The following is a 20,692-nucleotide window of genomic DNA, read 5'->3' on the forward strand; positions in this document are numbered from 1 at the left end:
TGGGTATATTATGAAACATTTTTTTCACTCAGATACAAGGATTAAATTTGGTCATATATAAAGATTACTCTTTGAATTATAAAATACTATGTAAATGTTCTTCAGTATTATTCTAGTCTTTTATTTTTGCTCAGATTTTATTATTGTCTGCTAATTATTTTATGTACAATAGTCTCACCTCCCCAAAATACCATATATAGCTTAAGGGCAGAGACCATATCTAAAGTTTCATTATTCCCCAATAATGCCTAGAGATGTGATGAACACAGAGAGGCAAATAATTTATTATTTATTTAAATATTGAACATTTTATGTCTGTCCCCCATCTTCCCTGTTCTTCAGTTTCGTCCTTCTGACAAAGTTTGAAATAAGATTTGCTAAGTATTAAACTGGAGGGTTCTTTTTATTGTGGTTGTCAGTCAATTAAGAATTCTCATGGCCAGGCCCGGTGGCTCACGCCTGTAATCCCAGCACTTTGGGAGGCCGAGGTGAGCAGATCACCGTGTCAGGAGATCAGGACCATCCTGGCTAACATGGTGAAACCCCATCTCTACTAAAAATACAAAAAATTAGTCGGACGTGGTGGCATGCACCTGTAGTCCCAGCTACTTGGGAGGCTGAGGCAAGAAAATTACTTGAACCCGGGAGGTGGAGGTTGCAGTGAGCCAAGATCGCACCACTGCCCTCCAGCCTGGGTGACAGAGCGAGACTCTGTCTCAAAAACAAGAAAAAAAAAATCTCGCACAGCCTGAAACTTAAAGGCTGAGTAGCTCTCTGGACAAATAATAATGGCAGAGGAGGGTATTCCAGACAGAGCAGAACATATGCAAAGGCAAGGAATCCCAATATGGTGGCAGGGTAGAAAGTGTAAGGAAGTCTGAAATGGTTGAGTGCGTGCTAGGTGATGGTATCTTTAATGGTGGGGCTGAAGTGGGAAAAGTTGGTGAGGGCAGAAGCTGATGGGCTTGCCAATGGAGAGACACTGAAGAATTTAGGCAGGGGATACCAGGATATATTAAATAAATCATTGTGATGTAACTCATATAAGATAGCAAATAGGAATGTTTCATGCAATAAGCCATTCAGGTGTAACTCACATTTATTAGAAACTTGATATTTGGGGCACCAGCTGTACATTGTAAAACCTACCAAGATAAACTTATGATTAATATCTCTGTTATTCTGTGATCAGCAAGTATAGATTAAACTGTGACCAAGAATAGTAAAGACGTGATAATAGATGGGATCGGTTCACAATTTCACTTAGTGTAGCTATTAAAATAACTCTAGTTCTAGGCTGGGGTGCGGTGGGGCACGCCTATAATCCCAGCACTTTGGGAGGCAGAGGTGGGTGAATCACCTGAGGTCAGGAGTTCGAGACCAGCCTGACCAACATGGTGAAACCCTATCTCTACTAAAAACTAGAAAAATTAGCCGGGTGTGGTAGCACGCTCCTGTTGTCCCAACTACTCTACTCAGGAGGCTGAGACAGGAGAATTGCTGGAACCAGAAGGTGGAGGATGCAGTGATTCAAGATCGTGCCACCTCTCTCCAGCCTGGGCAACAGAGCAAGACTCTGTCTCAAAAAAAAAAAAAAAAAAAAGCTATAGTTCTCATGATGTTACATGCCAGAGTTACAGCATTAAGTGAGACTCATCCATTTGATTGCTACTTCAAGAGTAGGGGCTGTCCCTTTAAAGATGGATATTTTGTAGATTCCTTTTTGTACCATTTATTCGGAAATATTTAATTTCAGGAAAGATTATATTTTTACTAATTATCTGTTCTCAGTCTTTTCTATTTGCCTTTTAGCACGTCCACACCAGTTGTATAATTCAGTTGTTAATGCATTGAACAAAGCACAGTAAAAGATTTTTGCCAATATTTAATGCAAAGTTGCTGCTTGCATGCCTGCCATGAATAATCTTACAGTGAATGAAAATACCTGGCTCATTTTCCTTATTAAATGAGGTTAACTGACCATTCTGATATCTAAGAAAAATAGCTTTCTCCAGCTTCAAATAGCAATAGCATACTTTATTTTTTCCCTTTTGCGAGAAACATGGAATAGATAACTTTGTGATAATTTCCCTAAAAAGTCAGACCCATTGCTTCGTTTTCACAACAGTAACCAGTTTTTTTTTGTTGAGTGTTTTATGTTATGCAGGCCTGATTAAATGCATGATATAAAATGTATCATACTGATACCTTGTGGTGTGAATATATTAAAAGCATAAGTACTGTCATACAAGAGAAATTCACAAAGTTAGTTTGCTTACTCCTTAAGTCAAGTGAAAAGAAAGATTAGGAAATGTGCTTTAAAAAGTCTCTTCATAAGCAACAACAAAAAATGTTTGCCTCATGAGAAATTTGAACTAACACTTTGTTTTGTGGTAAAAATGTGTTTGTATTCTCAGAGGCAAATCTTAAGGCATGTGACAAAAAATGTCAATTGTGTATTTAAATAAAAATGTCCTATATATTTTTACGATTGATTTCTCAACATGTAAGAAGTTTTTTTTTTTTTTTTTTTTTTTTTTTTTTTTTTTAACTTGGCTTAACGGGCTTTCTGGTTGCAAACATTTTTTGTTTTCTAGTTGCAGTGTGGTGTGGAAGAGTTTTTTTAATAGGGTTATGTCTCATGTTTTTGTTACAAAGAAACTTTTTATTTTAGAAAGCAGGGCTAGAATAATGACTGTTAGCTTTTATTTTGAGTTTTCTAAACTACAGTTTCTTTTTGAGTTATCTTGGAAAATTGTTGCTTTTGCAATTTTAGATATTTTTGACCTTAACTGAATTGCTGATATAATAAAATCTCTTCCCATTCAGAGTAGCTGAAACTTTTCCCAAGATGGATTTGAGCAAAAGCAGGATTAAAAACAAGACAACAAACAAAATAGGACATGAGAGTATTGTTGATGAGTAGATAAAAATTAATAGGATTCAAAATGCTGAAAATATATCTCTCAAACTTTTCAAAATCCAATTTCTGCAATTATCTTGCAGTCATTTGAAGAAGGAAGAATTTTTATTGCTAGGAGAATGGAAAAACCAACAGTCCTATAGTACGTTTTAAGAAAAGGGTTCTTTGTCACATTTGAATAGAGTATGTGTGTGGAGTTTGCTCTTTATTTTTTTTTTTTTTAGCATAAAAAAAATCTACAAGTTGGCAGTTGGTTGTACAGATTTCCTCTTTGTGGTGGAAATACTGGGATGTTGTGGGAGAAAACCGCAGCCTATCTTAACACAGATGCTAATTGTGTTCCGTAATTCTTCTTGGTTGCCATTGCGATGTTCTTAGCTGCCTTTTATTTGTTGTTTCTCCAGGACAGAAGTGATTACTAATTACGTATCATGCTACAGTGAAGAAGTAGGCCATTTGGTTTTCTTTTCTTTTTCTTTCTTTCCTCTATTATTGTTACTATTATTATTATTTTTTGGAGAGGAAAGTGAAAGGCGGCTTAGAGGTTTTAATGCTGCTGCTCATCTCTACATGCCTAGGCTGCTTCTCTAATTTGCATGGGTACCTTGGGCATTGTCCTGTGGGGCTGGGGTAGTTTGACCTCCTCTTTAGTTTAGTGACCCTTGTCATCTTGCTGTTCATTCCTGGGGCCTGTTTAATGCTAATTAGGCCTTCAACCAGTTGCTGTTTACAACTGTGTGCTTTAGAAAGCAGGGCCTTCTCCAAAGACCACATTGGTGGTCTTAGCTAAATTGGTAGAATTGAAGACCCCCACATCCCCAGAGAAAAGCCTCTTAACACTTCTATTTATTTAGAAATATGTAACAGTCACACCATTACATAAATACATAAACAATGAAGGATTGAATATTTGACTCTGATGCTTCCTAATGATGGCTGGATGCTCCTTAGGAAAACTTAACTTTGAGGTCCTAAAAAAACACATCATCTCAGCCTCCCCTCCCACTGTGAACATTGGATAAAGATAAGGCAAGAGTGTTGAAAAAGAGAGGACAGTTAAATGGTCCTAAGTTAAGGAATATTTACATTATGTTTATCTACTATTTGATTAAACTGATTGAACAAAAGGACAAAATTCAGTGGACTCTATGTATGATATGTATCTGATTGTGCTAAATATAGGTTCTCAGAATTGATTACAGGCTTTATTCAGTAGATATTTTATCTGCATTTCAGCTGAGAGCTTTGCTGGCCTTCCTAGTGTTTAGATAAAGGAAGGATCAGGAACTCTAAACAGACCTCTTTGGCCAATACTGTCTCTAATACTCCTCCTGCCTGATTTTGTGGAAGTATTAACTGATGTTTGTACAAGTCAAAGATCTCACTCATGATCGCTTTGGAGAGCTGATTACAAAGGCACATTTTGAAACAAAACTTTTGAGATCAGCGTTTGGCATAGCCATTGAACCACACTATCTCCAAGTAGAGGACAATGAAAATAAATCGGTGTCCTATGGACATTGATATTTTCTACCCTTTCTAGACTGAATACAATGTGGATGGCTATTTATGGCATTACGGTTCAAGGCTTGTGTGATGCACAGTGCCTTTGAGTTACTTCTAAGTAGCCTCTTTTTTCCTAATTTTGATAATGTGACATTTATTGCAATGAAATTAATAAAAATTATTGAATGTTCCTTTTTGCACAGAGACAAGATACGGAGTTTATAGAGGGAAATGCCTTCATTTAGTTTTTCATGGGTATAATAAATATAATGTTGACAAGCTACTTTGCTTGATAAACTTGTTTATGTAGTTTCTTTCACAATGAAAACAAGGTACGTTAGAATTTTTGATTAGAAATGCTTCAATTAAGGGCAAATGAGCTTGGATGCTAAATGGGTTTGAATAATTTCCTGGACTTTGAGGGAAATTAATAGGTATTAAAAAAAGCAAGTAGGGCTGTCCATTTAAATAGAAGTCCTTAGAACAATTCATAGTATTAGAAGATAAACCTTTTTTTGTGTTGGTGCTGGGTAGGTTTTCAGCCTTTAAATAATTTTTTGTAGCTGTTTTTACAAAAAGGTATCTGCCAGGGTGTGTGTGTGTGTGTGTGTGTGCGCGCGCGCGCATGTGTGTTTGTATGTATCTGAGAGAGAGGTGGGGGGAGGCCCAGACAGAGTGCTTCTAAGCCTTCCTAAAGACCCTCCTTTGCCTCTTGTCTCCTCTCAAAAAAAAAAAAAAAAAATGAGAAGGGGTTGGCTAGAGGCAAACCTTCCCTTTTGTTGCCATTGATCTGACACTAGGATATTTTGTAGTCCAGTGAGTAGAAATGTGTCCCAGCTGTAAGATTCTGATTGTGGATTTTTCTTCAGTAAGTGACTGATTTTTCTTTATGTCTAAATTCACATTCTTCTAAGTGGAGGATTGACATTTATGATTTCATCTGGGTTTAATATCTGGCTGGAAGTATGGTTGTGTGTTTAATGCAAATCCGGGGGAAGAGTGCTTCCTACTAAGTTGTCATTTCATGAATAATTTAGCTTACTTATTTTTTCCACCATTTGAAGGATCCTCAAGGGAGTGATTTTTGTCTCAAGGGTACAAGCTTCTGTAGTAAATGAAGCAAAGGAATGGAGGAGCAACTGGAAAGGGTGGTGGGGAGGAGGATCAAAGCAGCGATCAACCTCAAATGGTTCTCTCCTAGTCTTGGTTTGCTCAATTGTTGAAATATGGCATTGCACCTCTCTCTGCCTGCTACGTCCAAGATTGTGATACATGAGAATGTTTATAACAATACTCTACAAGTTGTAGAATGGAGTACATGGATGATGAGAATTCTGATTATAGCTATATTTTCTTTTCTTTTTCTTTTTTCTTTTTTTGAGACGGAGTCTCGCTCTGTCTCCCAGGCTGGAGTGCAGGGGCCGGATCTCAGCTCACTGCAAGCTCCACCTCCAGGGTTTACTCCATTCTCCTGCCTCAGCCTCCCGAGTAGCTGGGACTACAGGCACCCGCCACCTCCCCCGGCTAGTTTTTTGGATTTTTTAGTAAGACGGGGTTTCACCGTGTTAGCCAGGATGGTCTTGATCTCCTGACCTCATGATCTGCCCGTCTCGGCCTCCCGAAGTGCTGGGATTACAGGCTTGAGCCACCGTGCCTGGCTATAGCTATATTTTCCATTAATTATTAGCAGACATGAATATGTAGAGTGGGACTGCTGTAAACTAGAGTAGTTCTTTTTTTTAACCAGTTCACATCATCCTTCCAAAACACATGTATACTACATATATATTTAAAAATACATACATATAATACTTGAATAGTACATCTTGAATATTGTAAGTCTAAAATAAATGGAAACCCAAATAATCTGACAGAAATAGAAGTTCCAGATATTTCTCCCTTACCCCAGTTAATTATTTTGTGCAACTCTTTCCTTTTTTGGCGTGTGGAAGCCACTTTGAAAGGCATTGGCTAGGGCAGTATATCCTAGAGAAGATGTGTTGGGAGAACCTGCATATTAAGTGGAAAGGATACATGAAATTGATATGGTATGTTGTGGTTAAGTATATCTCCTACATGGAGTTGGGTATTAGGTCTCAGAAAATAGAGGGGTACAATTTGATATTGGGGACTGGTTTCCTGCTTTACTGCCAATGGGAAAGCTGACGTTGTGAACTTTAAAAGGAAGCAAGACTTCTAACTTTTCTCTTTCTCATTCACCTTAAAGCCACTTCCATTTGTAGGTGAAGGCTAACTTCCTTTTAACTTCCATCGTGAAGTCTGAAAGTAGTTAGGAAATGTGGCGTTAGTATGTTGTCAGAGTAATTCCATATGCTTCATTTTTGTGTTTTGGGGTTTTAATTTTAAAAGCGTATTTTCAGCTGGAGTTAACAGCATATTAATTTTTTTGGTGGAGAACATTGGCTTTATTACAGAATTCTGCCCTGCAGCTTTCTGAGTTTCATTGATTTCCTTGTGTGTGTCTTTTTTGTTTGTTTGTTTGGTTTTGGTTCCAGCCACTTCAGAATTTTCAGAAAATAGTTTAGTTTACAATTTCTGTGTCTTTTTGTTCAGTTTCCAACTGGGAATAATAAGAGTGAACAACTGAAGGCTATTACCTGGCATAGAAGGGAAGAGACCTTTCTTAATAGTTTTTGCTTCTCTTAAAGATGTAGTCATGTGTAGGTTTCATAGAGATCCATGCCAATGGGAAAGAACTCAGTTTTACTTTGAGGCCTCTCTTTAGACCTGGAAGCTGCTGGGGAAATCTTGAGCACTAAAACATTAGATGAGAAAGACTTAGAGGGAAAACTCCATTTTGCTTTGATACCAAAGGGATTGAGAAATGCAATTGGGAAGGAATTTCCCTACCTTGTGCTTAATCCTGAGCCCTCTCATTCTTTCTGGTTTCAGCTATTTTAATTTTTAATCTGAAGCAAACAAACAACCCCCCCCCCCGCCAACACACACCACACAGAACACACACACTCACACAAAAGAAACAAATCACAAAATAAAAACAAACTAGGGGCACATTATTAGAACACTGGAATGTGAGAATGTAACTTTTTATTTTTTTGTGTATCACGTGACTTTTATTTATTTTACCAAGTTGCCGGCAGTAAAGCTCTTTGTTTTCAAACAGGAAAATATATTTAGCAAAATATATGTCCATTCATATTTGTCTGCCTGTTGTTGGACTGCATAATTTAAGTAAACTTCACAAGGTAGGGCAGCAGCAAAAGGAATGGTTTATTACCACATTCATTCTCAAATCCCAAATGCCCTAAAGAAAATAATGATATTGAAGATTAAAATGGCAGTCTTTCACTGTCTAACCTGATTTACAATCCTGAAACATGGTTCCCTTTGTCACTTTGGAATTCTCTAGTCTCCTTGATTCTAGAGACCATGATTCAGAGATTATCCTTGTTTGTTAAAGGATTTGGTTCATTTCTGCAGATATTTGTTAAACAGCTGCTAAATGGGGAAAAAGGCACTGGGTAGAAGTTTATGTCACCACCTCGATTTAAGTATGTTGAAATTCTAAGTGTGGCAAGTCTACTTTGTTTTATGTCCTTTTCTGATTTTTTAGAGTTCTTCCCATGTTCTGGTTGCTGCAGAGCCTACGGTCTTTTAACTGTTTTTTGTTGCCTGTCGAACAATACCGAAAGTTAACCTGCTCTGATTACCTGATTTATGTTTTGCTGATGTGTTTCTTTTCTTGATCTCCCTGTGTTCTATTTGCTGGGATTTCCTTTCCGTTAAGAAGTCATAGAGAAAACCATCTAATATGTATCTACATGGGTGCAAAGTGTTAGAAAAAAAATGCAAGGAAACATCTTACTTTCTAGCTTCCTTCTTCAAGGGAATTATAATCTAGTTGAGAAATGATGACACACACACCTGAAAAGATAAATGATTAGTCTCCCCTCCCCCTGTTTAAATAATGGTATAAGGCAGTAATGGAAAGGTATCACAGGTATAGTACATTATATGTTGCCCAATAAATTGTAATGGCTCTCACCGTTCAGAAGTGACTCCTTTTATTGTAGTTATTTTATTCACGTTGACATAGAGATCAGTGGTGCTGACTTAATTTTCTCCAATTTGTACTTTGAGAGTTTCTTCTCCAGCTGGTATTTTTGATAGCAAAAAAAGATATTTGATTAAATTTGGGGTAGAAAAATGAGCATCTAGGCCGGGCGCGGTGGCTCAAGCCTGTAATCCCAGCACTTCGGGAGGCCGAGACGGGTGGATCACGAGGTCAGGAGATCGAGACCATCCTGGCTAACACGGTGAAACCCCGTCTCTACTAAAAAATACAAAAAACTAGCCGGGCGAAGTGGTGGGCGCCTGTAGTCCCAGCTACTCGGGAGGCTGAGGCAGGAGAATGGCGTGAACCCGGGAGGCGGAGCTTGCAGTGAGCTGAGATCCGGCCACAGCACTCCAGCCTGGACGACAGAGCGAGACTCCGTCTCAAAAAAAAAAAAAAAAAAAAAAGAAAAATGAGCATCTGCCATTATTTTGAAGTAACACTGATGAATTAGTGTTAAATGTTTACTTTTTAGACTCTCATTACTGGGAATTCCTTGATTAGAACACTGCTTGGTACAGCTCTTCCCTTTGTCTCAACAGTGATCTGGGCCTCGTGCCTTTGAAGAAAGGGTCTCCAGCTCCTTAAAGCTCTTTTTTTTTCTTTTTTTTTTTTTTGTTTGTTTGTTTTTGAGACAGGGTCTCACTGTCACCCCAGGTTGGAGTACAGTGGCGCGATCCCGGCTCACTGCAACCTCCGCCTCCCGGGTTCAAGCAATTCTCCTGCCTCAGCCTCTGGAGTATCTGGGATTACAGGCGTGCACCACCACGCCCAGCTAATTTTGTATATTTAGTAGAGACAGGGTTTCACCATGTTAGCCAGGTTGATCTCGAACTCCCGACCTCAGGTAATCCGCCCACCTCCATCTCCCAAAGTGCTGGGATTACAGGCATAAGTCACCACGCCCGGCCTCCTTAGAGCTCTTAACGAGAGATTTTCCTTAGTTTTTGTTGGGGTACTGTGAAGTGGGAACCATTCCAAGTACTAGGGATCTTACAATAAAAGTTTTTGTTTTTGTTAGAACATTTTTACTACTCAGCTATGCTGTAGTTGATTTATGTAGATGGCATTTTAAAATAAATTCCTCATGCATACCTACTTTCTTATTACAAGCTAGAAGTGAAATAAGTGTTTAAATGAAAAGTGTTTAATTATAGGAGCCTATATAACCATACAGTTTGTATTTAGCCCTAACACTATTTTGTTTGTTCAGAGAGCTTTATCAGGCTGTTTCTATCAAATATTATGTTTTGGTTGGGGGCTAGGGTTGTATATTTTAATTATTATACCCAGTATGGAAACTGGTGAAACTTTTTCATATTTATATTTTCACTATCTACTAGGCAAAGCAGTTTTTATCATTTTCTATCTTTCATGTTTTTTCTTCCCACAGTTAATTTTAGATGGTGTGAGTCTAATGAGGTGGCTAAGGGACATTATTTATGAAATGTCAGTGGACTTATTGTCTGCACTGAAGTCCATTTTACATGTGGAATAGCTTGTTTGTTGTTTTAACTATTTCTGAATTGGAAAGGGGATATTTAAGGAATTGTTTGTAATGAGGTTTAGACTTTATTCTTAAAGGATTTGAAAAAATACAGAACCTAGTTATATGTAAATGAATTTATCTTTTTCCCTGAAATGTTTGCTACATTTTTCAGACAGTTGCTTAAGTTAGATTTACTTCTTAAAATCTTTATCCCTTAAAATTATCTTTGACCTAATTCATCTTATGATGTCAGTATGGATTTGTGTTTCTGTAATACTCTTAGCTGATTAAAAACAGATATTAGAAATTAAATGTCCTGGCCAGATGCGGTTGCTCACGCCTGTAATCCCGGCACTTTGGGAGGCCGAGGCGGGTGGATCACATGAGGTCAGGAATCTGAGACCAGCCTGGCCAACACGGAGAAACCCCGTCTTAACTAAAAATACAAAAAATTAGCTGGGCGTGGTGGTGTGTGCCTGTAGTCCCAGCTACTTGGGAGGCTGAGGCAGGAGAATTGCTTGAACCTGGGAGGCGGAGGTAGCAGTGAGCCGAGATCACATCATTGCACTCCAGCCTGGGTGACAGAGCAAGACTCCATCTCATAAAAAAATAATAATAATAATAATAATAATTAAATGCCCTTAGACCAACAGTAGGCTAAAATTTTCTTTCCTTACTTCATCTTGGTAATGTATGTCCTCTTTTAAGAACGTAATTATGTGGTTTCCAAAAGTGGTATTTTGGCATGAGATGAGAATAGACTTTCCAGTGTCCCTACAACATTTAAATGATTTCCTTACAGAACGTATGTTATGGATTTTCTTTTAAAAAATCAGATCTGCTACTATATTTTAAATATAACTTAATAAAAGTATTTTATTCTGTAATGTTTTGGAAATATCTTTTAGGTAGAGTGCTTTTTATTTTGGGGGCAAGTTATAACAATGTTATTTGAGTACAGAGATTATAGTACAGTATACCTTCTGACCGTTTATATAAATATTTAGAGTAAGGGAAATAAGTATTTTTCTACAAATTCAATGGAAATATTCAAAATTCTTACATCATTGCAACTATTGGTAAATACTAGTGAAGTTGAAGTTGGGTGGCGCAAATTTCATGGGTCCGTGATTTTTAAGTTTTTACTGCAAGGTTTGGTAGCTTAGGAACAGCGATAAGAGCACAGTGGGGTTACCTGAGTGGTGGGTTAGCAATGTCAGGTAAATATGTCTCTTCTCCCCACCAATATTTTGCATATGTCTCTTTACCTTATTAAATTTGTTTAGTTACAATCTCCTAGAAGGAAAAGAAAAAACTTACTAGCTTGCTTACCTTTTCTCCCTCACAGCCTTCCCAGACCTTTTTCATGTTCAAGAGCTAATGTCCTGGTCTTTTCATCTCTGGAGAATGTATAATTACATCCTTAACATCCTTGCACTCACCTTAAGCACTTTCCTGCTCTTAGGTTCTTGGACCTACTCTGTTTCTCTTCTCTTTCCAGGGTGCTGAAGTTCTAAACTCCTGCAGCTTTTCTCTCTCTTCACTTTCAGAACCAAGAAGTTCTGAATGGACGTTACTGGAAAGTCTAGCGCAGTTGTTCATCTCAGTACTTTGGGAGGCCAAGGCAGAGGACCACTTGAGCCCAAGAGTTTCAGAACAGCTCAGGCAACCTAGGGGGACTCTGCCTCAAAAAAGAAAAGAAAAGAAAGGAAAACCTGTTACCTACTTCTGTCCGTCACCAGCTACTCCTAACTCATTGAGGGATACTTCTTTGAGGTAATAAAGCGCTTCCTTTTGCCAAATGGCTTCCTCAAGTCTCCAGATTCACCCTTTTGTCTTTTTGAAACCAGTGTCTGATATGTAGGATAAAGTTAAATGGGTTTTCTAATCTTGTGAATGGCAGGTGTAGGAGGTAGAGGTTTGCCAAGCAATCATGACCATCTAGAACTGTGTCAGGGGAAAAAAGAGAATTGCACCCTGTGGGCTCTAATTGTGTGTATGCTGAATTTTAGAGGTTGTTAATAAAGAGGGAAGAACAAATAGGCTTAATTGTACTATAATGGTTAAGAAACATTTAAAACAGAGTATAAGCAGACACACGGATTCATGGGTTCTGTAAATTAATATTACTGTGATGAATTAGCAACATGAACAATGGAAAGATTCATTAAACAAAGTTTGTCCTTTCATCTGGTATGATTAATATTTATTTGAAGTAAAATGCCATCCCTGACTTAAATTATATAGAAATATAGACTAAGCCAGGCTCTTTACTGGAACATGCAAACAGTTCTGATTCATGTTCACCTCTGACAAAACAGTGAACTGTGAACGAAGGCAGAGAATCTGAAGAAACTTGTTATTAATACTATAGAAAGAATCCTAACTGATGGGCATTTGGTTCATCTTCCCTCTTTGAATGTAACTTTGAATCTATTGTAAGATAATGGTAGGAATACATAGAGTTTGCTTTATGCCCTCAGTTTGCTTTCTGTGTTCTATTATATTTGCTTTTCACATCTAACTGGTGAAGTAGGCAAGACAAGTACTATTCATGTTATCTTTCATTTTACAGAGGAAGAAGTGGCTCAGTAAAGATGAGTAAGCTAGCTGAGCACAGTGGCTCATGCCTGTAATCCCATCACTTTGGAAGGCCAAGATAGGATAATTTCTTGAGGCAAGGAGTTTGAGACCAGCCTAGGCAACATAGTGAGACCTTATCTCTACAAAAACAAAAAATTAGCTGGGTGTGGTGGTGTGTGCCTGTGCTCCCAACTACTTAGGAGGCTGAGGAGGTAGGATGAATTGAGCTTACGGGTTCCTTTCACCACATACTCTAGCTTGAGTGAGATCTTGTCTCTTAAAAAAAAAAAAAAAATAGATGGGTAAACTGTCCATGGCCATGCTGTCGGGGACAGTCTTGCTGTAATTGTGAGGGGGTGAATTGAGGCTATAGGAGTTGGTTCTTTCTCTGTTTATAGTTTATTGTCCCTCTTTGAGAGACTAAATATTTGAAATTTCTTGAAATGCCAGTAGTTTGCTTGGCTTTGATTTGGAAATGTCATTTGATAGCATTTTTTTTTTCTCTTATGAATTTTCTTCACAAGAAGATGATGTTGATTTTCCTGGGAAAAAGTATATTGCTGGGCCAGATTCAATGCGTTTGAAAAATTTCTTCTTATGGCCGGGCACGTTGGCTCACACCTGTAATCCCAGCACTCTCGGAGGCCAAGGAGGGTGGATCACCTGAGGTCAGGAGTTCAAGACCAGCCTGGCCATGGTGAAACCCCATCTCTACTAAAAATACAAAAAAATAACCAGGGGTGGTGGTGTATGCCTGTAATCCCAGCTACTTGGGAGGCTAAGGCAGGAGAATCACTTGAACCCAGGAGGTAGAGGTAGCAGTGAGCTGAGATCGTGCCATTGCACTCCAGCCTGGACAACAAGGGTGAAACTCTGTCTCAAAAAAAAAAAAAGAAGAAAAGTAAAATTTCTTCTTTTTGCTTACCTCCCTGCCTCTTTGCCTTTAAAAAAGAAATATTCGAACAGAATGTCATAATTGCTGGGGTGCTATTGTGCCACTTTCCCCCTGTTTAGGGAAGCCAGTTGAGTGAGCTCATCCATACCTTCAGTGACCTGGATGGGGATGAACATCATCTCTGGGCTTCTGTATTGTAGGACCAGATGCTTCTCCTTTCTGCTTTTCCTTCATGGAGACATAACTTATCTTTGACTATTCTTTTTACATGACTTCTCCTCTAATTAGTCACTAGTTCGAGAAAAAGTATATTCCCATACTATGTAATTCCAATTCTTGAGCTTTTTATCTTTCCATGTTACTAAGGGTTTTTTATTTTTATGTAGGTCATGACATCCCTACCTCCAAACTCTATTTTTGTTATCCTAGTTTAAGTTTTTATTTATTTATTTTTACTTTGGACATTGCAGTAATCTCATCTGTATTCTCTGCTACCTGTCCTAAATAAAATGTTATATATATTTCCATAAGTTATGGAATGAATGGTGAAATTAAGACAATCAGATACTCTCAGATATAAGAATCAGACCTAATACTAACACAAGTGAGAGCTATGCTCTTTGCCATAGGAAAAGTGGAACAAAGGCTTTTCCTCCTGATAAATACCAACTTCAGAAGGGAAGGGATTTAGTAACTCCACTGCAAGATAACTTTTCCATATGTAATGTTTTATATATTCATAAAATTATGTTGCTTTTCTACGTGAAAACCTCTGATTATTCTATAGGCCAGAAGTTATAGTCACTGAACCAGCAGCATCAACATTGTTGGTAAATTTTTAGTAATGTAAATTCTCAGACCCCACCCTAGACAAAAGTGAATCAGAAATCTGTACTTTAGGAAACCTGCCAGGGATTTTTGAGACACACTTTTTGAGAACTACTGCTGTGGGTAACAAGACAAAGCCCATACTCCTTACCAGGCACAGAGGACCTTTGGTAGGCTTTACCTCCACAGCCACTGCTTATGCTTTATCTTCATTGCTCTCCTGCCCCAACTGTTACCGTTCTAAGCTTCTTATCATTTTCAGAACGTGACATATACTTCCCTGCCCTGTGCTTTGCTAACCTGTTCTGACTTAATCAAGAGTGTTTTTTCTTACTCCCCTGCTTGAGAAATTCCCACAGAAGGAAGAAGCAGCAAGGTAGAGGGGAAAGAGTGTGAACAGCCTTGAGTTAAAATCTGTGTACTGTGGTGTTCCAGATGTGTCCACTTTTGCTTGGCTTTTCTTATCTGAAAATGGGGATAATGATACATTAGCATTACTATCAAGACTGAAAACAAAATGCTCTGTATAAAGCACCTATCTTTCTATCAACTGGAGTTCAGTACTGTAATTGTTTTTGAGGTGCAATTCACATAACATAAAATTTACAATTTTGAAGTGTACAACTCAGTGACATTCAACTCAGTACATTCATGATGTTGAGCAACCATCACCTCTATTTCCAAAACATGTCAACACCTCCAGAGGAGACTCTGTACCCATTAAATAGTCACTTTCTATTCCCTCTCCTCTCCTCAATGGTTTTTTTTTTTTGACACAGTCTCGCTCTGTCGCCCAGGATGGAATGCAGTAATTTGATCATGACTCACTGCAGCCTCAACTTCCTGGGGTCAAGCAGTTCTCCCATTTCAGCTCCCTGAGTAGCTGGGACAACAGACATGCATCACCACACCCAGCTATTTTTTATTTTTTTCCATTTTTTTTGTAGAGATGGGGGTCTTGCTATGTTGCCTCTGCTTGTCTTGAACTCCTGTCCTGAAATGATCCTCCCACCTTAGCCTCTCAAAGTGCTGGGATTATAGGCCTGAGGCACTGCACCTGGCCTCTCTCTATGTTACTTTACATTTTATTTTCACATGATACAGATTCTGGAGATGAATATTCTCATATTCATCTTTTATTTTTTTGAAGATATAGAGTACTTTGCCACCTAGTATGTGTACAGTTCTAGCTTAATTACGGTGAATTAAAATGTGCTGAAGATCTAAATCAGACCACAAAATGTGATTAATTGTTGCCAGAGGAAATTAATACATGTTGTCCAGGCATTCCTCTGAGATACCTTAAAGTGTGGTATATTTTTATGTCTACTTTGTAAGGGCGCCTTTTGATAGAATGAGTACACACATATGCACATAACCACTGTAATGTTTAATTACACAATGGTAGTATGGCTAATTATTCAGAATTGTTTCCACAGTGTCCTCAGTACCTGGCTATTTACACAAAGCTAACTGTTGCTGATGCAAAGGATAGAACATTATTTTCTTTTTTAGTACCTTTTGGTTCTAGGATTCTTAAGATCTCGAAATAATATTTAACATTTTTAAAGGACTTAATACTTTTTGTCATGCTTTCATTTACATGTCTCATTTCATCTTTTTCCCAGGATAAGAAATCAAAATCAATTGACTCAGTCTTTTTTTTTTTTTCAAAATTAGAATATATCTTCAGTTCTAAATGTAGGGACAGATTTACTTTGAAAGTAGTAAAGTTCTAAGAAGCATTATTGAATTAATGTTCATTCAGTTTTCCAATGACAAGATGCAAATATAATATTTCCCTAACATTTTATATGTAGAAGAACATGCTTTCATTATAAATGACTAAATTAGTGTTACTCTGTCAAATGACACTTGATTTAATTTTAAAAGTATTAGCTGTAATAAAGAATTAACAGTATGAGGAGTTGAAGAATTTTTAAACACCTTCTTCCCGTGCTTTTAGAAATGACTTAGGAGCTAGTAATATGGTGTGGGGGTGGGAAGGGGAGTTTTCAAGTTGGAACACTGCAGCTTATTAGCATCTTTCAAACCCTAATGCTGTTTTGTTTCAGATAGATTTATTACACTGTCTTTTTCCCCAATTCACTGCAGCATGTGAAGGCTCAGTTGGAACAAACAAAAGAGATATATAACCTCTGAACCAATTAGCATAGCTTACAATGTTCTCAATAGGCTTATCTACTGTATATGAGACTTGGGAAAATGACTTGACTTTTATGCTTTCTTGATCCCTAGGGATGTTTTTCAATATCAACTGCTTTGTGCCCCCAGTATGTGATTTTCAGCTTTCTGATAGAAACCCTTCTTTACAATTTGATGGCTCCAGGGTGCTTCAGTAACTCACTTGTGACTGTTCACTTATTTGCACAGGCTCTGTTGATGCGTGAGAAGAGGGCACATGTGACTTGGTCCCAGGGCAGCCCGCTGGCCTCAGCCGGCATGTGGGACAGGGCGCAGGCCCGCAATTTGTTCAGCTAGTGTTAACTCCTGGGGCGCCCTCCTCTCTCACTCCTCTCCTCATCCTTTGTCCTCCCTCTTTTTACTGCTTGTCATTGGAATTTGGTTCGTCTTTTGTTCTTGAAAGGTATAAATGATGCACATTTTCCCTCTTCCCCATCTACCAACTCACACAGAAAAAAAGGGCTTGTGTTGGGGGGAAACACAAATTGAGGTGTATTGTTAGTGACATTTCATAGAGCAGGCCAAGCTCTGCCTTGCATATTTATACAATTTTGATTCCACAAACAAGTGAAGGACTCTAAATCATGTGAATTTTGCTGGTTGTGTGTGCGTGTGTGTGTTTGTGTGTGTGTGTTTTTTTTTTTAACAGCATCTATGGTTTTATTTTGTGTTAGGTCAAATGAGGTATTTGCATTACTACCTCTTATAAAGGCTTCTATTATAAATATATTAAAATGGTCATACTCCAATTACCATAATCAATGATTTTTCAATTTGAGAAGGTGAATTTAACCACATCTTGAAAGTATATTTATTAAGAGAATTGAGTGTGAACCCGGAGATACATGCCTTAGTTATTGACTGTTTGACTTTGGGACTATTATCTAACTGATGCAAGTTGCAGTTTTGCCATTTGCAGAAAAGAAGTAGTTAGTTATCATGGGATCCTTCTGAATATTTATATAAAGCTACCAATAGTCTCTGCCTTGTAATAACCACTCAAGAAAAGGTAGCAGTGATGCTAATAGAAATCCTTTGGAAAAATAAAGACAAGGAGCCTGGGATTCTAAGAGAAGTAAGTCAACATGGAAGAGTTCATCTGTGAATCACTTGAATCCGAAGTTGAGAAAATTGGCCGGGCGTGGTGGCTCATGCCTGTAATCCCAGCACTTTGGGAGCCTGAGACAAGTGGATCACTTGAGGTCAGGAGTTCGAGATCAGCCTGGCCAACATGGTGAAACCCCATCTCTACTAAAAATACAAAAATTAGCTGGGCTTGGTGGCACGTGTCTGTAATCCCAGCCACTCGGGAGGCTGAGGTGGGCGAATCGCTTGAACCTGGGAGGCAGAGATTGCAGTGAGCCGAGATCGCGCCACTGCACTCCAGCCTGGGTGACAGTGAGACTCCGTCTCGAAAGAAAAAAAGAAGTTAAAAAATTATATGGTAAGACAGTCTGTATATTCTGTATCCACTATAGAAAACTCTCAGTCATGGCCGGGCGCGGTGGCTCAAGCCTGTAATCCCAGCACTTTGGGAGGCCGAGACGGGCGGATCACGAGGTCAGGAGATCGAGACCATCCTGGCTAACCCGGTGAAACCCCGTCTCTAGTAAAAAAATACAAAAAAATAGCCGGGCGAGGTGGCGAGCGTCTGTAGTCCCAGCTACTCGGGAGGCTGAGGCAGGAGAATGGCGTAAACCCGGGAGGCGGAGCTTGCAGTGAGCCGAGATCCGGCCACTGCACTCCAGGCTGGGCGACAGAGCGAGACTCCGTCTCAAAAAAAAAAAAAAAAAAAAAAAAGAAAACTCTCAGTCATATGTTGATATCACGGTCCTGTATTTAACCTAGTATTTGTGTCTGAAGGGTAGAGATTGGGTTGCCTTAAAAGAACATTGGTTTCCACAGGTGCTGTGGTTTGTTCACATCCCCTCCAAAATTCAGGTGTTAACAATATCATGTCAATTAGGATGATGACAATATGGTACTAAGAGATGGGCCCCTTATGAGGTAATTAGGCCATGAAAGTTCTTCCCTGGTGAATTGGGATCATGAGCCTTAAAAAAAAAAAAAGGCTTCAGGAGCATTCAACTAGCTTGCCCTTCTGCCTTCCACCCTGTGGAGACACGTTGTTTCTCCCTTTCTGGGGATGCAGCAACAAGGCGCCATCTTGGAAGCAGAGAGCAGCCCTTCCCAGACAACACACCTGCCAGGGCATTGATCTTGGACTTCCTAGCTTGCAGAAGTGTGAGAAAATAAATTTCTCTGTAAGTTATCAGTCAGTCTCCAGTGTTTTGTTACAGAAGGACAAAGCAAACTAAGATAACAGTGGAGAGCCTGATGAAGTGATTTCCACTGCTTTGCTTTTATATGTTGTAGATTTAGGTTTATGAGTTATCAGCTATATATTTTGGCTTTTCAGAGATAATAGGATGGGTTAGAATACCAGAACACCGGAAACTTAGAACAGGGCCAGCCATATAGATGGAACTCAGTGTGTGTATCTGAAGTGAGTATGAGCAACCTCCCAGGCCTTTTGAGTGCTGGATTTTAATAAGATTCGGGTTGAGCTGGGGGTGGAGTTTTGGGAGGAGACTATTTGTAGCCAGGACGATCTGGCTGAATTCATTGCAGTCCTGTATTTCAGTGATATTTCAGTGAAAGCATTGAGAACTACTGAGGGAAAAACATAGAGCTGGTTACTAAGGTATCTTGAAACACGGCTGAAGAATGAATTTTATTTGCTGTAAAAATTAGTTTTATAATAGACTGATACCCCAGCTGAAGGCTCTCATGGTAAATTGAATCCTTTAGCTTCTTGTTTTAGTAGTGAAAAATTTCAGGAAAAGCTAGTGGCATTTACTCCAAAACAAATGAATAATTATTTACAGCCCTTTACATGCATTTTAACTTACACTACAGCCTCCTTTACATTTTGGTGAAAATAATAAAAATAACTTTAGCCTATTCCAGCAGTTTAATGTAAGTAGTTGGTCTAAGAATAACTTTGCTATGGTGGTAAGCTTAGGGGAAAAGTATATATAGTGCATAACATATTTAATAAAGTTGTTCTAAGTTACACCTCCTCAGCAGCCTCTTTGGCTGAACTGTGGTAGAAACTTCCGCCCCAGCCTGTTTCTTCTCAGGCTGATTCTATGAAGCAGAGTAGTCTAAAGACCAAGAGCAGGTTGTATTGGGAGTCTGACTGGGATATAAGTGCAGGTTCTGCAACTTACCAGCTACTGGTTATAACCTTGGTCAGGTCACTCAACCCCTCTAAGCCTCAGTTTCCCCAACTTTAAAATGGGGATATAAAAGTTCCTACTTCATGTTTTTGTGAAGTTTTATTGAATTTATCTCATGAATATAATTAGCTCAAAATAAAAGTTGACTATAATAACAATTATTTAAGATATGTTATTTAAGATATGTATAATATAAGACTAAATGTTGGTTCATGCTGTGATTTATGTCAGAGGATCTGAAGTTTTTAGTTGCCTTTCCAATGCCGACTGTATTGTTCATACTTTACTTTGTTCACAGTATCATTAGCTTCCCTGCCTTACTTTCTGCAACACTGATTGCATTTTAAAAATATAATGGGTATTCTACAAGTGATCTTGAAATTTTTATTTATACCACTGGAAAATGATTTGAAATATTTCCTGTATAGCCTAGGTGTTACTGTGAAGCAGTATGTTGCTAATTACAATTTTAATAAAATGTGTGGGAGGCTGTCTTCACACTAATTGTTTTATTCACCAAGACAATTGTTACTCTTCTGTATGGTAATGAATTGGACAATAACTGTTACGTACTTCAGACAAATAGGCTTCCTTGTTGCTAAAGTGAATAGGTTGGTTGAATTTTACATAGAAATGACCATGTAGCAGCACCTCTGGTATGGTCTCCTGATACATGGTGTTTTAGGAAGCACTGCTTTATTCAAGTATCACAACGTATATTGGCTGCTGTGTGTAATAAGGTCTAGGCCGACAAAAAAAGAGTAACGTCAAAAACGTATAAAAAAATCTCAGTATGGGCCGGGCGCGGTGGCTCAAGCCTGTAATCTCAGCACTTTGGGAGGCCGAGGCGGGCGGATCACGAGGTCAGGAGATCGAGACCATCTTGGCTAATACGGTGAAACCCCGTCTCTACTAAAAAAAATAC

General features: G+C 38.6%; 1 protein-coding gene across 2 annotated transcripts in view; it reads left to right on the forward strand.

The window, feature by feature from the left end:
- TMTC2 (transmembrane O-mannosyltransferase targeting cadherins 2) overlaps window positions 1–20,692 on the forward strand; it is a 459,067-nt gene that overhangs the window by 86,048 nt on the left and 352,327 nt on the right. Inside the window, exon 1 of one of the 2 annotated variants that reach the window (XM_050748327.1) lies at window positions 11,501–11,790. The exons of the other annotated variant lie outside the window; for it this stretch is intronic. The gene's annotated coding sequence lies outside the window, so the exon portion shown is untranslated. Of the gene's footprint in view, window positions 1–11,500; window positions 11,791–20,692 lie in introns of those variants that run through there. 2 annotated transcript variants of the gene reach the window in all.

Source organism: Macaca thibetana, chromosome 11 (assembly GCF_024542745.1).
Source record: "Macaca thibetana thibetana isolate TM-01 chromosome 11, ASM2454274v1, whole genome shotgun sequence".
NCBI classification, from domain to species: domain Eukaryota; kingdom Metazoa; phylum Chordata; class Mammalia; order Primates; family Cercopithecidae; genus Macaca; species Macaca thibetana.